Source organism: Bicyclus anynana, chromosome 16 (assembly GCF_947172395.1).
Source record: "Bicyclus anynana chromosome 16, ilBicAnyn1.1, whole genome shotgun sequence".
In the NCBI taxonomy this organism is placed as follows: domain Eukaryota; kingdom Metazoa; phylum Arthropoda; class Insecta; order Lepidoptera; family Nymphalidae; genus Bicyclus; species Bicyclus anynana.
Genome location: NC_069098.1, coordinates 12,105,849 through 12,124,663, shown reverse-complemented (window position 1 = coordinate 12,124,663; position 18,815 = coordinate 12,105,849). Strand labels below are relative to the sequence as shown.

At 36.1% G+C, this 18,815-nt stretch overlaps 1 protein-coding gene across 1 annotated transcript in view; it reads left to right on the top strand.

Annotated features, from left to right (window-relative positions):
- The first annotated feature begins 2,791 nt into the window (after positions 1–2,791).
- LOC112057848 (inositol-trisphosphate 3-kinase A) overlaps positions 2,792–18,815 on the top strand; it is a 167,195-nt gene continuing 151,171 nt past the window's right edge. Inside the window, exon 1 of the mRNA XM_024098408.2 lies at positions 2,792–2,940. The gene's annotated coding sequence lies outside the window, so the exon portion shown is untranslated. The remainder of the gene's footprint in view (positions 2,941–18,815) is intronic.

Below are 18,815 nucleotides of genomic sequence, written 5' to 3'. Positions count from 1 at the left end.
ATATGTACCCTTGTATAAGTAAGTACTTTACCTCGTAAATATCGTAACATATTTTTTTTAATTTAAATTATCTACTTCTGAGCTCACCTCGCGAGATGGGTCGTTCTTGCTTAAGCCATGGATCCAGCGCCGGCCCGAAGTAAATTTTAAAATGGAGCGAGATCCAATTATGGCGCTTCTCCTGTTTGCTATTAATAATATGCAGATACCTATACCAAAATAAGAGTGTAAAGTAAGAATGGAACGCGAAGATCTCGGCCATACTCTGGGATGACCAATTGAAAATCAGGCGCAGTATCGTCTATACGGTTGACTAAGCTTATCATTTAGGCGCTCTCTAGGATTTGGCGCCTGGAGCGACTGCTCCGTTCGTCGCATGGACGGGCCGGCCCTGTATGGATCTAAGGCATTTTGCCCTGTCATATGTATTTGTAGTTGTATAGTTACGCCCAATGTCGGTAAGGTAATAAAAATCGTCCCAATAATAGATGGGTACCTATATCTATTTACGTAACCACGTCGGACCCTTAAACCGTATTCATTGAATTAAGTGGATGATAAGAATTTCCTGTAAAACTGAAGCTGGGATTTCCTCTGACGACGTATCGTCCCATGTAAATAATTTCGCGATTATAAACGGCAGATTTGATAAACACAGGACTTTATTACCTTGTAATAAAGTTGATCTTATAATGGCATTGGTTGTAAACATTGGACGATGGAAAAAATGTTTATTTTTCCTTCTCAACCGCAATACGAAATGAACTGTTACCAGGAAATGTTTCCTGTTTTGTCTTTTGTGATCCTGATTTTGAAGTTTGTTTTTTTTATTTTATAAACATAGATATATATTACCTATAACAATACCTAGCTATATTAGATTGATTCATTAGTAAGAATCTTTTAACTTCATATTGTATTTATTATTGTTAAAATTACACGCAAAAAAATTTCAGGGTTAAATACCTCAAAAGGAAAAACCGAACCGAAAACCGAACCGAACCGAACCGAAAAGAAAAATTCGAACTTCCAAGTTTCCGTAAAAAGAAGATACGGCCGTTTATTCAGCAAAAACACATATTTCGACACTCTCAATGGAATCAGAACTCATCTTTTTTAAACTTTTCATTGACCCAGAACTATGATTATGAAAGACAACTGACATAGGTATATATCACAAGTACAAGAAATAAATTCAAATAATATATTTGTTACTAAATAAATCTTAAAAAACTGGGCAATTCGATTCCTGAACTATTTATAATGATCATTTGTACGAGACCCTCTGCGGGCGAGTCCAGCTCACACTAGGCCGGTTTTTTATTTTAACAGTAATTTTAAGTGTGACCAGCAAAATAAAAAATCGTTCCAGAAAAAAAAGAATTAATTTCTTCCTATAACAGCTTATTAAGCTTTATACTTACTCGTACCTATATTTATCAGGCACTTTAGTGTATATTCACTTGCCAAGTACTTGTAGTAATGTTTACAAAGTAGATATAGCAATTTTGTTAACATTCTGTCACGGCTGGCAAGCCGAGTCATCGACCGTATAGCCTGTACCAGAGAAAAGATTCCGTGACATTCTATAGTATACTGCAGTTCAGCACAAATTGCTTTATGCCTAGCGCACACTGTAGGCCGGCGAAGTTTGAACCATTTTCCGGCCTCCGAAAGTGAATATCTTTTAGGGAATGTTACTCCATACGAGTATCTGCCGTTCTCGAGTAGGCCTTTAATCGTACCACGACATATCGTCGAGGCCGAGGGAAAGACCAATGTAAAAACGTGGGTTTTGGATATTAGCTCTAGTATAGACGAGGAGACAGGAATTTAAGCAAGATAAGAATTCACCTTCTGTGGATGATTTAATCTTCTTTCATCGCTCTCTTTCATTGCGTTGAGACGAAAGAGCTGGGTCTTTGACAACTTTGCTGCTATTGGTCGATATACCTTTATAAAAAGAATTTTCAAAAACGGTCCATAAATGACGGAATTATCGCTGGACATACATAAAAAAAAAACATACATACAGCCGAACGTAGAACCTCCTCCTTTTAATCCTCCTCCTCCTTCGAATATGCGAAATTTTCTCTTCTTTCACAGGGGTTTTAAAATATTAATAGATTATATTTACATACTTGCGGTGAATTTCATTTTTCCACAAATCTTACAGGATTCATGGATTTTACGGGACAAAGGTAGGTAGGTATATATTGCCCACTTTCTCTATCTTCCATTTAAAGTTCTAGTAAAATCGGTTCAGCTGTCCCAGAGATTAACCAGAGTGACAAAAATTTTAAATAAGTTTGTTTGTGCAAATAACCATACTTACCTACTTACTTATAACAATTGAGAAAACACGATCTTGAATTCACAGACAGACAATTCAATTTTATTTAAATGTGTTGATGTATTGTTTAGATTGTATTTGTATAGTACACTAGCTGACGCCGCACGGTTTGACTCGCGTGGTTCCCGTTCCCATAGGAAAACGGGGATAATATATACCATTCCTCAATAAATAGGCTATCTAACTCTGAAAGAATTTTTCAAATTGGACCAGTAGTTCCTGAGATTAGCGCGTTCAATCAACAAACAAACTCTTCAGCTTTATAATATTAGTATAGATATATTTGTAAATGTAAATGCGTTTAAGCATTTGTGGATCGAGCGAATTTGCTAGCGCGGGTGTGTAAGAGTTTTTATAAAATCACAATGCATGTGCACCCGACTTTACTTATACTTTTACTCCGCACATTATCTTGATTCACTTATCGGGCGACTGTGTTGGTAGTTGGTGGTTGCCCAACGTGGTGTGTTGTACTCGTGTACTGTAGTTACTGTTCGAAAGTCGCAACCGCTGGTCGGCTGCCGTGGGACAGCAATTGTTTATTGTGTGTGTATAACGGTGAGGCACTGGAACGTTTGAACTTTGAGGTTAGTATGCTCGTGTGTGACCCTTTATCTGTGTTTGTGCGTGTACTGGTAAATGGTATGCTGATTTTGCATTGTTTGCCGGGTCACTTTGTTTTGTTGAATCTGTTTTCGTTATTCAGTATTATTTGCCTTTATGGAATTAATTATTTCGGTTATTTTATTATTAGGTAGTGACACCAATATTTATGGTAACTTTTTTCAATGTAAAATGTAGATTCCTATTATTGGAATGAATTTGGAATATAAACTTTACTTCTTAGTATAGATTTCTATTATTGCAGTACTCTATAGAAAATATGTCAACCAAGATTTTTTAAATACAACATTATGTTGTATTTAAAAAATCTTGGCACCTACTTATTTATGATCTACTTGCGTTGACATATTTTCTATAGAATACTGCAATAATAGGAATCTATACTATGAAGTAAAGTTTGTGAGGTAGTAAGGGGTATAATCTTAGGATCTACTGAAGCGATTTAGAAAATTCTTTCACCAATAGGAAGCTACGCTATTGATGAGTATCATAGGCTTTATTTTATACCTGTATTTTAACTGAAACCGGAACTACGCGGGTGAAACCGCAGAGCGTCAGCCTGTAACCAGCCTACTTTTTAGGAAAGATTAAAAGTAGCGTTTTCCATAAAATAAATAGTTACCAACAGCTTAACATGTAAACGGTTCCCATAGTGTTCTGCTATGGGAGTCGATTGCAAATCGCAAGGTCGGGTTCAAATGTCAACAATAAAACAAAACTCGTTGAAAACATAATCCAAGAGACCATAATATAAAACCTACCTGCTAAAAAAGATGAATCTCTAATTATTTAAATATTTCTTTTATAACATTGGCCTATAGAATCTTTGCATAATAGGATGCTTACCTTTTCGCTTAGAAACACCATACCACCATGGTTTGGGTATGGACCTTTTATGTCTATGAATCGGCCTGATGTCGGCGATCCACACTCCGGTTTTCGGTACCTACCTTCCGGGGCGGTTTGGTTCTTCTACGGATCTCCTCATTTCTAATTCGATCACTGACAGATATGTCGACCATAGCTCCCTCCAACAGCTGAAGTTCCACTGAGCCTTCTTATGAGAACAACGGCCAAGCTTTTTATCTACGCTAAACTATATTAACCTATTGAAACACAGCTAAAACACACGTGGTGCAACGTCGAAGTACCTATGTCCGACTAGTTTCGTTCGAGCCCATACTGGGCCCTTAGTCAAGAGCTGGTTCATGCAACGGGGCACGATCCAAACTCTAAACTCGAGCCCATACTGGGCCTTTATTCATGAGCTGATTCTTGCAACGCGGCACGATCCACACTCCAAACTCTCCAAACGACTCCAAACGAAAGATTTTCCTGTGAGAGTTACTCACGATAGGTAAAATTCAAAAATACGTTAAACTAATATCTATTAATACCTACATATTATACAGTACAGAGCTAGGTAAAGTTTGTGAATTTGTGAGATTGTAGGTTGTAATCTCTGGATCTACAATACCAATTTTTAAAACCATATCATTACTGCATAGTATAAAACAAAGTCGCTTTCTCTGTCCCTATGCTTAAATCTTTAATTTTGATGCGGTTTTTTAAATAGATAGACTGATTCAAAAGGAAGGTTTATATGTATAATAACCATGGTTCCCGCGGGATTTGTAAAAAGCTGAAATCCACGCGCTACGTTATTTGTGTCATAAGCATTTTTATCCCCGTATTCCCACCGGAACGAATATTACGCGGGTGAAACCACGCGGCGTATGCTAGCACACTAAAAGCCAAGCTAAAAATCAGGTCGATGAATCGGAAGTTGCGGGTATGATAAGTAGGTATATAAAATTACCGTCAATTAAATACAGTTACAAGTAGGTAGTACAACACCTACTTAATAGTCTAAGAGCCCATGACCCCAGACCTTCGTCATTTTATAAAAGCTCAAAGTTTGTAAGATCATGCTTCTATCATAGGTGGTGGAGCATGATCTTACAACAAGTATCGTAGCCAACTATGGACCGTGGTGACTTTGCGAGGTAGCAGCTTTTAAGGATCCAGACCCTCAACCGTCTATGTACAAAGTGTATTTTCCTTGGAATCATATGAGAAATTACACTCCCAGTCGCCAATCACTTAGCGCGCAAGCATTCCTTCGAAAAACACTATTGAATTTGAAACTTTAAGGGTCTCTAGCGAAGAGTTGCCTTGAAGCCAAGTGTCTGGCGAATGAGGATATCATTTCTCATTATATGCTGATAAAAAAAATATACTTTACATTTAAGCGGTTGAGAGAATCCTTGAAACCTGCTATCTCCCAAAGCCACCACGATCCAAACTTCACAGTCGGCTACGGCACTTATCTATAGTAGGACCACGAGCTGACAAACTATCAGCTATTATACAATGACGAAGGTCTGGCTGTCGCTGGCTCTCCGTCTATAACCATTGTGAGCCAGATTTAGAAATAAACGAGCACTCGTTATGAATGTTTCATTACTATCTGATACATACTCGTAAGTACTTACGCGTCTTTATCCACGATTTAGGATTTTTACTGTCCAGGGAAATCTTTAGTATTTTCGGGTTTCAAAAGTATTCATTCCTTTCATATTTTGGATTATGAGAAAGATAATTTTTTTACAAAAGCCATTTTTTTGAAAAATATATCGATCATTTTATAACATATAGGTATAGCATATCTGTAGTTATATTTATTTTTGTTTGTGTTGGGCTTCACTATAAAATCCATTGGGCCGATTTTTAGAGGGTTTTCAGGAGTAAGTTAAGCTTGGAACAGGCTTTACTCGTAGTTTCTATTTAATTATAAAATCGGATGTAAGAAAAAAATGTTCTTTCGAAAAAGCAGGATGTCGGAGCGTTCATTAATAATGAATATTATATCTACCTACTTAATGCAATAAAAAATACTTTACCAATCATTAAATATCATTACTTGACCACAGACCCATAAAAACAAATAAAGGTTCCTAATTAGACAGTGAATTACGTACAATTGGACGTAAAAAGAAAATGTTATATGAAACGAATCACGCTGACATTTTGAATTGCCCTAAATATAAATGCAATATTTAAACACCTTCAAAGATTGATTTAAGTTACTAATTCACGGCTAAACCGCAATTTTGTACATTGAAAAATTAACAAAAATATATTTTTTTAATTATTGTCTGTCTGTTCGTATTTAACGTTGATTAGGCATCACGCTGAAAAATTGGTATGTCATTTAAGATTTTCAAAATCTCCCTCTAAATGGTTAACAACGGGTGGGGTTATGAATCGTTCATGTTTTGAGTTATAGGTTTCTAAAATGATTAGTGGATTATTTATTATACATAACACATGCAAATATATAAATAGAAGAGGGTGAAATAGGGGTTGAAAGTTTACATAGATTTTCACGCGGGCGAATCGCGGGCGTCCACTAGTATCTAATATAAAATGTAATTTTGCGATTAGTCAAATTTATTTTTAGCTAGTTACAGTGGATAAAGAACATTCTACATATTTTATGTATGAATTAAAAGTTCAAATCTTTGAAAGATCATCTTTTAGAAAAAATTAGATGATAAACTAAAACGTAGTATATTTACTGGTGCCTATATATAGCACGTAAACATAGGGCAGTTCTATGAAAGTATTACGTAAAATGACGTAGGTTCTTTGTTTTAGAAAAATATTATGTCCAATAAAAATTGTCTGACAAGGTTACAACTTGATTTTAAGTATCTTTCTTTATCTATTTCGCAAAAATCGGCTCAGAGCTTTATTTTACATTGTTTTAATTAACACTGAGCTATTTTATTTATTTTTAAAAATTATCGGACGCACCAAAGTCTGGAAGATGACTTTGAAGGTAAACACCACCATGGTTTGTCTCGGTCATAGTTTTGTTCGATTTCCCATGAATATCACATACATAAGTTTGAGGAGCATGGTTATGAATAAATACAATTTATGTATTAAAATTACGTATGAATAGTTATGTATACTATATTATAAATGCAGTTACCTATTTATCATAGTTATTTTAGTATTCATATTAGTACTCATATTAGTATATGGGGCATTGAATTGTCCTAACTATATTTATTTAATCCATTTACATCATCGATCTCCTATTAAATTGGATGCACGATCAGCGACCAAAAAACGTCCTCACTCAATGAGTGTCAAACACAACTTATTGGCACTCAATTTAAGTAGTCGCATTTGCAAATTTAACCTTAAACTCAATACTTAGGGTTGGATTTGCTCTGAATTTGGGATTTCATTGAATATTGGACTATATTTAAAGGTCTTTAAATATAATTTTCTTTACCAATAATTCTAAAACTGTCAAAGCAAAATTGGCCAGTTTTTAAGTGAAATTTTCTACATGATTGTGCGTCTTTTTATAAGAGGTCAATGATTTACATGCATACAAATCTAAATTTTATCTGACTGCAAAATATATTTTATAATGATCAATCAGGGTTTGCTCATTATAAAAATGAGAGGACGTAATTAAAATTGTTCTCGATAATTACAATAGTAGGTACATTATCAAAAATTTTTAATTAGATTAATTAACACTGTTCGCAATTAATTCGTACTGAAACCTAATAACAATACTAATAAATAAATACGAATAATAAATACTAGTAGGTAAATGGTACCAAAGTATACTCTTTCAAACAAAAAAATATTTTTTATAAAATTTGTTAAGAAATGACGAAGTTATGAGGTATCAAACATTAAAAAAAAACATACGCGTCGAATTGAGAGCCTCCTATTTTGAAGTCGGTTAAAAAGGAGGAGATTTTTGAACCGTTCTTGATGTTCATAGCACTAAATTGGAAATCAGTAGGTACCAATTTTAATTATTTTGCTGTGAGATGCATAGGGATGTTGTATTGCCTTCTTAGTTTAGGGCTACTTAAAATGTGTTAACAGAAAAACCCAATATTTTTTGCCGGACTCAGAGAGTTCATTAAGCTACCAAATAGTCACTGTTACAGACAACTACATTGTTTATGCCGTAAGTTTTTCCTCTTTTATAGCCGATGAAGGTGAATAACCTATATTATATAGTAAGTAAGCAGTCATACACAGAGAATGTTACTATATATCATTAATTGCAAAAGCTCGCAAAAACCAGACAGTTTTTGCTACGCTTTCAACTGTTAATTGCGATTGATTGGACCATATAACGGTCATACGCGGAAGAGCAGCGAATGTCGTGCGTAGCGCTTGCTTATTGATTAGTAATCACATAAATTAGCAGCTTGCGAAATTTTCTCCAGCACTATATAGATGGACATCGTGGAACTAACTTCCTGCTACGTTATTTCCACACAGTTATATGTAGAAGGCCCAAAGTCACACAGCGATGGCACGAGCTATGCTCGGAGTATCTCTGCGTGATCGAATTAGAAATGAGGAGATCCCCAGAAGAACCAAAGTAACGGACATAGCTCAACGAGTTGCGAAGCTGTAGTGGCAATGGGCGGGAAACATAGTTTGAAGAGACGATGGACATTGAGATCCCAAGGGGCTGGAATGGGGACCTCGCACTGGACTGACGACATCAAGCGAGTCGCAGGGATTCGCTGGATGCAGGTGCCTCAGGAACGTGTTGTTTGGAAGTCCCTACAAAAGGCCTATGTCCTGCAGTGGAGGTCTATCTGCTTATATGATGATGAGGATGATAATGTGTAGAAGTTAATAGACAATTCTCTCAAAGTCTGCAAAACATTAGCAGTGCTTCCAGAGCTGCAAATACCTATGTATTGGTGACAATAATCACTCAGTATAAGGTGACCAGCATGCTTGTTTGTTTGCTATTTATGCGACAAAAATGAATGACATTAAACAAGTCGCTTGTAAGTACTAGCACTTGCTAGTCATAAGCAGATCTGTTAAATAGTAGGTACTATTTAATTCTGCGGTTGAAGGAGAAAAGGGCTCAGAGTCAATCAGCGTGCGATGGAGAAAAGGGCTCAGAGTCACTCAGCGTGCTATGGAGAAAAGGGCTTAGAGTCACTCAGCGTGCGATGGAGCTGGATGGATTATGTTTGGAGTATCTCTGCGTAATCGAATTAGAAATGAGAAGATTTGCAGAACGAACATAGTTCAACGTGTCAAGCTGAAGTAGCAATGAGGGCTGGGCATCGCAGAACCGCTGGTTAGGGTCTCAAGGTGCTGGAAACGCGCAATGATGGTCGAATCCCTTTTAGGTGGATCATCAAATGGGTAACGGGGAGCCGCTGGATGCTTTCTAAACCCTTGTTTGGAAGTCCTTATAGAAAGCCATGCCATGTTCAGTACTGGACTTCTATTGGCTGATAATGATGGTCCTGTATGATGTATTTAAAATTTATTAAACTATATTAAACTAGACGCCGCGGTTTCACCCGTGTGGTTCCCCTAGGAATACGGGGAGAATATATAATCTATAGCCTTCCTCGATAAATGGCCTATCTAACACTGAAAGAATTTTTAAATCAGACCAGTAGTTCCTGAGATTAGCGCGTTCAAGCAAACAAACAAACTCTTCGGCTTTATAATATTAGTATAGATAGTAGACCAGCGAGGTTGGTGCCTCGAGGCTGAGGCGGGGTTGTTGATAGATGTTAGTAGTAGATATTTTAATACGTACCGAATTCGCATATGAAAAACAGCAATAACTTTCATCGCTAATCGCTAGCCGCCATCGCGTGACGATGCGCGGAAATGCTGTCCAACATGACTTCCGAGAGATGATCGAAAGTGATTTTGCGGTTAAATTGTTCGTTATTAATCAAATTAACGTTTTTGTTAAGCAGTTTCTATACTATTCGTACCATGACGTTTTCCTATGTAAATATCAAAAGCCAAAAATAAAAATACTAGCGTATAAAATATTTAAAATTAAGTACTTGTAGTGTTTTAATTAGTATACCTAATGTTTTTAACAGACTTTAAAAAAAAGAGATTCTTTGTTCGAACCATAATGTTTATTGCATGTACAAGTACTTACGATTATGATGTTTGTTTGTCAATATTTTGAGAAATTACTTATAGTACAGTCATTGAAAGCCAAAACTAGCCCCAACCTCCGATTTTGTTGAACCTCCATAGATTTGGATGAAAATTTGGGATTAAGTATGTTTTGCCCTCTACCTCAAAAGTGACAAGTGTATTATTGATTTTACCTAACGGCGTTTTTGTTAGGTAAAATTACTCATCACGAAATCTCGAAAACGGCTGGACGTAGGTGAATGAAATTCGGCAGGGAGATAGTTTATAGTTAGGAGACGTCGGCTTAGAACGCATTTTGCAACAGAGAAGGATTAAGGAGGTCTAAAGGTGGACGAAATCGCGGTTGTCTGCTAGTACTAGAGTAAGCCTTCTCACGTTTCTCTTTGCAAAGCTAGGCCCCTCGTCAGGAAGTTTTTTTGTGTCAAGACAACAATTCCCTCGTGTCGTGAACTGTAGCGACAATTGGATCATCATCTTGCTGGTCAATTAGTGTCAATTGCTGCACCAGATACATAGTATATACAATCACTACGTACCTACTTGTAAAGAAAATTAAAACATACTTCTTCCGCGTTAAATTTAGTTTTTCAAAAATCTTCGCGGGATTTTTGGAAATCTATGGATTTTTTTGGGATAAAAGTAGCCGATAAGTTGCTGAATCACCTCCTGTATTCCAGTGGAAGTCCCGTTAAAATTGATTTAGCCGTTCCAGAGATTTACCCGGACAAAAATTTTAAATAAAATAAAATTAAACTGGCACTTGTAACAACTTATTAAAGTCTTATACATATAAACGAACTTATGACGTCGTAGGCAATTGATGATCGTTAGATTTGTATGGGCGTTTAAACAAAATTACTAATATCTTTGTTATTTCTGCGTTTATGTTTATAGTTTATTTATTAAAAAATGTCACATTTAATGTAAGGAAGCTAAAACTGTATGAATTTTCATCTAATTACGATAAAATATTTTTAGTAGATTTTAAAATTAGTTAACATTTACATTATTTACCCTAATGTATTATAAAAATCAATATATATACCTGGTCATCATCCCCATTAATAAACAAAGATTATAATTCTTTATTTTGCGTTTCATTTTCACAAACAAAACACTAATTCGATTTTAAGTATATTCAAACATTTTATAATTTTATAATCCGTTGTAAGATGCCGAAATCATATGACTTTAATAACGTGTATGTTTGTGTGTGCATGTGTGTTTGTGTAGATTACAAAGTGTAAACGTAATTACAACTATCATGTGACTGAGATAATTAGTTTGTTCAGGCTTTACAAGACGAATTTGCGAATGTTATAATGCTAACCACTTACCATAAAGGATGCCAAAATTAAAATGTCACTAACAAAGAAGGTGCCAAGAAAACTAACGATATTTATGGAATGTACAGGCAGATCAAATCACTTAACCTAGAAATGCCTCCCCATGTTAATCTACCTGACGACTGGTCATCATCATCATCACATCAGCCGATGGACTGCAGGACATATGCCTTTTGTAGTAACTTGCCTAGTGGATATGACCTCTGCCTCTGAATGATGACGATCTGATGACGAAAACATCGTGAGGAAACCTGCATACCAGAGAATTTCTTAATTCTCTGCGTGTGTGAAGTCTGCCAATCCGCATTGGGCCAACGTGGTGGACTATTGGGCTAACCCCTCTCATTCTGAGAAGAGACTCGGGCTCAGCGGTGAGCCGTATAAGGGTTGATAACGACGACGACGACGATCTATATCACATAAAAGTTCTACCTATTATTATTTATTCGTTCACGCTTTTCCTGAAATAGAATAACTATAGTTGGTCTCTATCTCTAATTCATAGTTTTATCGATGCTGAGAAAGTATTTCCATACAAAAATATAATAATATATTTCCACATAATGATGCCCATGCCACAATGGTGAAACTTGCTCATCAAAACGATAACATCCACCTTTCTCCAAACACCTCCATGGAGCACTGTTATTAATCATGGGAAAAGAAGTTACGTCCGCTATATTACACGTTATTACTTAAAAAACTAAAGCAAGTTCATCATCATCATTAACCACCTATATTCAAATGTCAAAAAGTAAACATTTCAGATAAAAATTATTATCACGTATCTCAAACGGTAAAGGAAAACATCGTGAGGATACCTGCATATCTGAGAATTTTTGCAATTCTCAACGTGTGTGAAATCTGCCAATGCGCATTTGGCCAGCGTGGTGGACTAAGGCCTAACCCCTCTCATTCCGAGAGAAGACTCGTGCTCAACAGTGAGCCGAATATGGAAGTATGGATAGTATTCTTAATAAATACACTTTAATAAAATATCGCACTGTTAGTTATTGTGTAGCCTTGGTAAAAATGAGGCGTAGAATATTTCCATTTTGCATTGCACTATCGCTTACGCAATACGATACGACTTGATAAGAGTTTCATGGTTTTCCATGTACTGAACCTACGTAGCGAAGCCTCATATTTCATTTAATATCTAAAGGCTTAACAGTAACATGATATATTATGGTGAAAATTCTATTTAGCTTGAGTCTATGTTCACACACATACCACATTTTATTAAATGGTGAATTATGATGCCTTGAGATTTTAATTTCCGTTTTTTCTGTGTGTGTCAATGTAAATATTTGCACTGTGGGCAATTGAATAAATCACTTCTTTCAACGGTGAAGGAAAACATCATAAAAAACCTGATTATGTATATTCTGTAATATCTTTAAGGTGTGTGAAATTTTCCGATTCCGCGTCAGCGTAGCCGATTTTGGCCTACAAACTGTCTTGATTTCCTCATTTTCTATTAAACTTGGTAGAAATATGTTTGACGAGAAAATTTCTAGTCAAAGTTTTCCACTAAACAGTAAGTAGGTTATTTTGCGGGTTGTGATACCGGACTAGAGCCGTGACAGCCCAGTGCCTGCCTGGCTGCCTGCCTCCGATTCCGGAGGGTGTGGGCTCGAATCCAGTCCTGGGCATGCACCTCTAACTTTTCAATTGTGAATTTTAAGAAATTAAATATCGCGTGTCTCAAACGGTGAAGGAAAAACATACAGAGGAAACCAGAAAATTTTCTTAATTCTCTGCGTGTGTGAAGTCTGCCAATCCACATTGGGCCGGCGTGGTGGCCTAACCCTCTCATTCTAGAATAGATTCGAGCTCAGCAATGAGCCGAATATGGGCTGATAATGATAATGATGATGATACCAGACTTTTAAAGCTAAGTTAGGTTTTTCACTCTAGACGTTAAAACCAAAGTGCCATCATCATTATCGCCTATTTTAAGACTAAGATTTCAACACACAATGAGATACTGAAATGGAATATCTTGGTCTTGCCACGTGGACACAAACAACCCAATAGTAATAGGTGTATTAAATTGAACAAGATGGTTTCCAAACAATACCTCATTTATGATACTTCGTTCCGCAGTACAAGACTGATTACCCGACAGGTAAAAATTTTAAGAATGTCGATGTGCGATTACTCATATTCTTTAGGTATGGTTATATGATGATATCATTTTCACTTATAACGGGTTTTCCTGTTTTCTGGCGTGTGGCTTAATTGCTCGACATTGGTTTTTTTGGAGGGATTACCAGTTCCACCATTATAACACCGTCCATGCCTTCATGGTTCTGGTTGCACATCGCTACGTTGTACGCTTACAGTTACGCTGCGTCAAATTTGCTATTCTATAAGAAAATGTCTAATCGTGAATTATTACCCAGAATTTACCGTAGGGGTTTTGCCTGGAAGTTATCCTAATAGTAGACGCTCCGCGGTTTCACCCGCGTAGTCCCGTTTCTGTCAGAATACAGGAATAAAATAAAGCCTATTTTACTTCGTGAAAATCTAGCTTTCTGATGGTGAAAGAATTATTTAGATATAACCTATCTGAATAATTCTTTCACCATCAGATGCTGTTGCGTTAAATCGTAATAAACAAAAAAAACTGTTTTAGATTTGTAACGGAAACTTTTCCAATAGAATCAATACACACTAGTCGATTTATAGATTCGCAATGTAAGACAGATGTAACACACAAGGGACATACGTGTACCTATGAGTAATTACAAACCAAGCACAAATACGGTTACGTTATGTGATATGCCTGGATGGTACTGCAGTTTCTGCATAATACTTGTCACCTGAAATATCGTACCATATACGATACTAGCTGACGCCGCGCGGTTTCACTCTCGTGGTTCCCGTTCCCGTAGGAATACGAGGATAATATATAGCCTATAGCCTTCCTCGATAAATGAGCTGTCTAACACTGAAACAATTTTTCAAATCGGACCTGTAGTTCCTGAGATTAGCGCGTTCAATCAATCAAACAAACAAACAAACAAACTCTTCAGCTTTATAATATTAGTATAGATGTAGGTTGAGAAGCAACTACCTACAACGAATAATTACATACAAACTTATACGAGTAAACTTTTGTGCAATGTAACTTTTTGCTCTATTCCTGATTTGTTTATATTCTGAATTTATAATAAGTGACATTTTATTCCATCGTTTACGACTTTACGTTAATATAGTTTCGAATTATTATAAGAGTAGTGTACCTAATCTATTCCGCAAAGTGTACTAACTGAATAGACCAGGCTATGTGAGATATGGAGTGTGTATAATCCGAGAACTACATTCTGTTTAAACTTTTGAATTCAGAAAATCATGCAGATTCCGAATGTTTTTAGGCCAATATGGTTGCGAAATACCATAGTATTTTGTCTTTAAACAGTTATAATAGAGTGCAATATATTCCGGGAAGTCTATATTTTGGCGATGTAGTGGTAGGATGACAGACCAACTGCTTTAATGTGTATAAAATTAAGGTTCGTTTGCACTGTCTTAAACGCTTAAAGCTCGCTTCGTAAATCCTTCGGGTTCGACGGGTCGACCAATACTGTGCTTTCCGGTGTGGGGTCGCCATTCCAGCACCTTGGGACCCCAACGTCCATCGGCTCTTCGAATTATGTGGCTTGCCCAATACCACTTCAGCTTCGCGACTCGCTAAGCTATGTCAGTGATTTTGGTTCGTCAGCGGATCTTCTCATTTCTGATTCCATCACGCAGAGAAACGCCAAGCACATTTTGCTCCATCGCCCGCTGAGTGACTTAGAGCCTTCTAATGAGGCCCATAGTTAGCGATCACGTCTCAGATCCGTAGGTCATCACTGGCAACACGCACTGTTCTAAGACTTTTCGTTCTAGTTCGAATATGGGCACTGAGGAATTTTGGACGTAAAGATGTCGCCCAGTTTCCTTAACGTTGCCTAGCCAAGCTGGATTTGGCGGTTCACCTCTTTCTCGAAATTGACTAGGATTAAATTATCATCGCTGTATTATCAAAAATAAAATAAAATCCTATATTTTCGAGACATTATAAGATAGCGCCCTCCCAGTCATTCTAGTCAAAAGGCCAATCTTACCAAAATCGGCCAATATTACATTATAAGTGTTGCATTTCTCGGAAAAGAACACCCAACACAAACATTTACAAATGTATTTTTTAATGGTACACTGCGTATGTCGGTCGAATAATACTTGCACTACAATAGCTAGCATGGTATAATAGAAACACATAATTTACAATACAGTGCCGTGCAAATACAGTACCGTTATCTTATCAATTTCTCGAGTAAGAGTGTGTGTAATTATTTTGCACTCATCTGTGTAGTGTATTTATTTAAACTTAAACATTAGTTTTTCTGCCTTGTTATGTAGTTAGTAAGTTATATACGAATATATGTATGAATGAGTGTGTATTTCTTATTTACTTATTGTAAAGAGTTAGTTTTTTAGGAGCTATACCTATTCTCATATATTTATTTACAGACACGTTTTTAAATTTTTTAACAATGCTTATAAAATACAAAATGTAATACAGAACCCCCTTTTAAAATCAAACCAGTGTAGTGTAGTGTAGTGGCAATTTGTAACAACAGCGTGGCATAACGGACGACAGCGCCATCTAGAATCTATACTTATAAATAAATCATTAAAAAAATACGAAATATAATGTAATTTAAATATTTTTAAAATTCGACCCCTAAAGTGGTGACATAGGGCTTGAAAGTTTACATTGATTTCCCCGGACGAAGTCGCGGGCGTCCGCTAGTTATCTAATAGAAGTTTTATGGATTCGTTTGTTAGGTTTCAACATTAATTAGTTCAACTGCACATAAACTTTTAAGTGAAATCTACTTTCTCAAGAACGCGGCAGATAAAAATCTAAGTTTTTACTACAATAGACATTAAAGGAATTAGAAACCGTAACGTACGAGATTATCGTCAAGTGTAAAAGAATGTGAACTATTTGCATTTGTTTTTAAAGGTTGGGGAAAGTGATATTTTAGATGAACTCTATGGCAAATGCGTTACTATGTATCTGGTAGGTCCTGAGTTCGATTTCTAGCTTTCAAATTTAGGTGTTTATTATTTCTAATTACAATAAACATCTGGGTTTGGTTGTACTTTATTAATTATACTTTAATTTTAATTATAGTTTTGGGAGAATAGCGAAGATTTAAAATATAGTAGGCAGGTTTCTTGTTCGTAAAATTCTTAAAAATCACTAGTATAATGACGAGGATAATTAAATTAATTAAGGACCGTTACAATTAAAGTTAAGTTAAAAGTGTTTACAATTGTAAGCAATAGGAAGTTTGCTATTTCAAATTCATCACTATACCTATTTCGATCTAAAATGGCTGCAGACGAAATTATTACGAAAATAACATTGAATCTCCTCCCTCCCACACTCAAAACTTTTTTTTTTATTCTTTACAAGGGCTAACTTGCCCTTATTGCCTGATGGTAAGTGATGAAGCAATCTAAGATGGAAGCGGGCTAACTTGTTAGGAGGAGGATGAAAATCCACACTATATTTCAACCCTTTCGGTTTCTACACGACATCGTACCGGAACGCTAAATCGCTTGGCGGTACGTCTTTGTCGGTAACTAGCCACGGCACAGAAAACATATGTGACCACGGCTGAAAGTCTCCCACCAGCCAAAAATTTGCGTAGAGATGGGGAAGAGACTTAGAAGTGTTTTTAAAATGTTGTTTTTTACAAAATACAATTTTTTGCAAAACCTTAACCTATTTTGGAGTAAGTTTGACGTCAAACGGAAAACCGCTTAGGAGACGAAATTCAAAACGTGATGAAAACAGCACTTTTTAGTTGGCATTTAAAAGTGCAAGTTACAGTAAGTTCAAACAATACACAACATAATTGTAACCGGTCGGATTGCAACTTTTGCGATCCTGATACTCTTCTCCGAAACCTCGAAAATCGAAATACGAAAATCTTTACAAATAGTCAACTGACGTGTCAAAAGTGCTTGTAAACTGAGCCTACTTGAAATAAATGATTTTTGATTTGATTTGATTTGATTTGAAACCCTCAACCCTAAAAAAACACCTCAACATTAGGTATCTACTTGTACACCTAACGTTGAGGTGGTTTTGTGGGGTTTGGGTGTTTTTCTTTCCAGCCTAGAGGATTAACAAATCATATACATTTCCTATAAAGTCAAGGCTGGCTGGTCTACGTACCACCCTACCGTCAAAAACGTACCGCCAAGCGATTTAGCGTTCCGGTACAATGTCGTTAGAAACTGAAGGGGTGTGGCTTATCATCTCCCTCCTAATAAATTAGCCTGCTTCCATCTGGCATCATCACTTACCATCAGGTGAGATGTCAACGGCTAACTTGTTAATAATAAAGAGAAAAAAAGTCATATGGTTTAAAAAAAAAGATTGTAGTTACACACTTACACAGTTAATTTAAAATACATTTGTAGCAATAGTAAGCATTATGTAGTTTGAGCTATGTGTTGACATTTTCTCCATGTTAGGTGCACAGGTGGTGCACTCAAGTTTATTGCAATACAGTAATAGTGCAGTGGTTTGCCTTAGACCTTCGTCGTTTGTAAAGGCCATATCGAAGACTCGATAGCATTTTATAACAGTTACTTTATAACGATTTATTTAAAAAAAAAAAACCGGCCGAGAGCGTCGCGTTAATCTCTTATGTAATGCACAAAAATAACCAACATTTTTCGAAAAGAGCTGCTGTAGAGTTTCTTATTGATTCTTCTCTGAAATGTCTCCTTTTCCGAATCGATCACCACTAACAGAAAGATCATAACGGTATTTGAAATAAAGAAGATGATTAACATTCAAGAAGTTTTTATTATGTGAATCCTGACAATTCTAACAATATATTTAAAGTATCATAAAAATTTGGCTTTGTAAATGAGAAATAAACCAAGCGAACTGAAAACGACTAAGTTATTAATACATGGTAATTAGATACAGTTGCTCTCGGATCACTGGCCTACATATCGATGGCGAATTACAATTTCAAAACACTGCATGCCAACCGGTAGTTCACGTAGTCTGTCTGTATGTGGGGAAAAATCTAGACTAACCTAGACTTGGATAAACTAGAATTCATGAAAATGAACATGTCGTGTTCCTCTTACGTGCAACCTGGTTATCAAAATAAGGTTGTAGGTCACTAGAAAAATACAGACAGACTTTATCTGTTTACAAGTTTCTCTAATAAATTCAGATTCGTTTAATTCAAGTTTACATGTCAGAAGGGCTGTCTCATTTTTTGCGCAAAGGATCAGCCTGGCTGTCCAGCGCGGAAATGCAGCCTGTATTCTTGCCACCATTCCACGTGGGCATGATTTTTATAGTTATTAGGATAAGTTAGCTTAAGTTCCTTATTGTATTATTATTTCGCAAAAAAAAAAATTAATAACCAAAAAATGTTTACATGCACATTTAACTTTGAAATGTA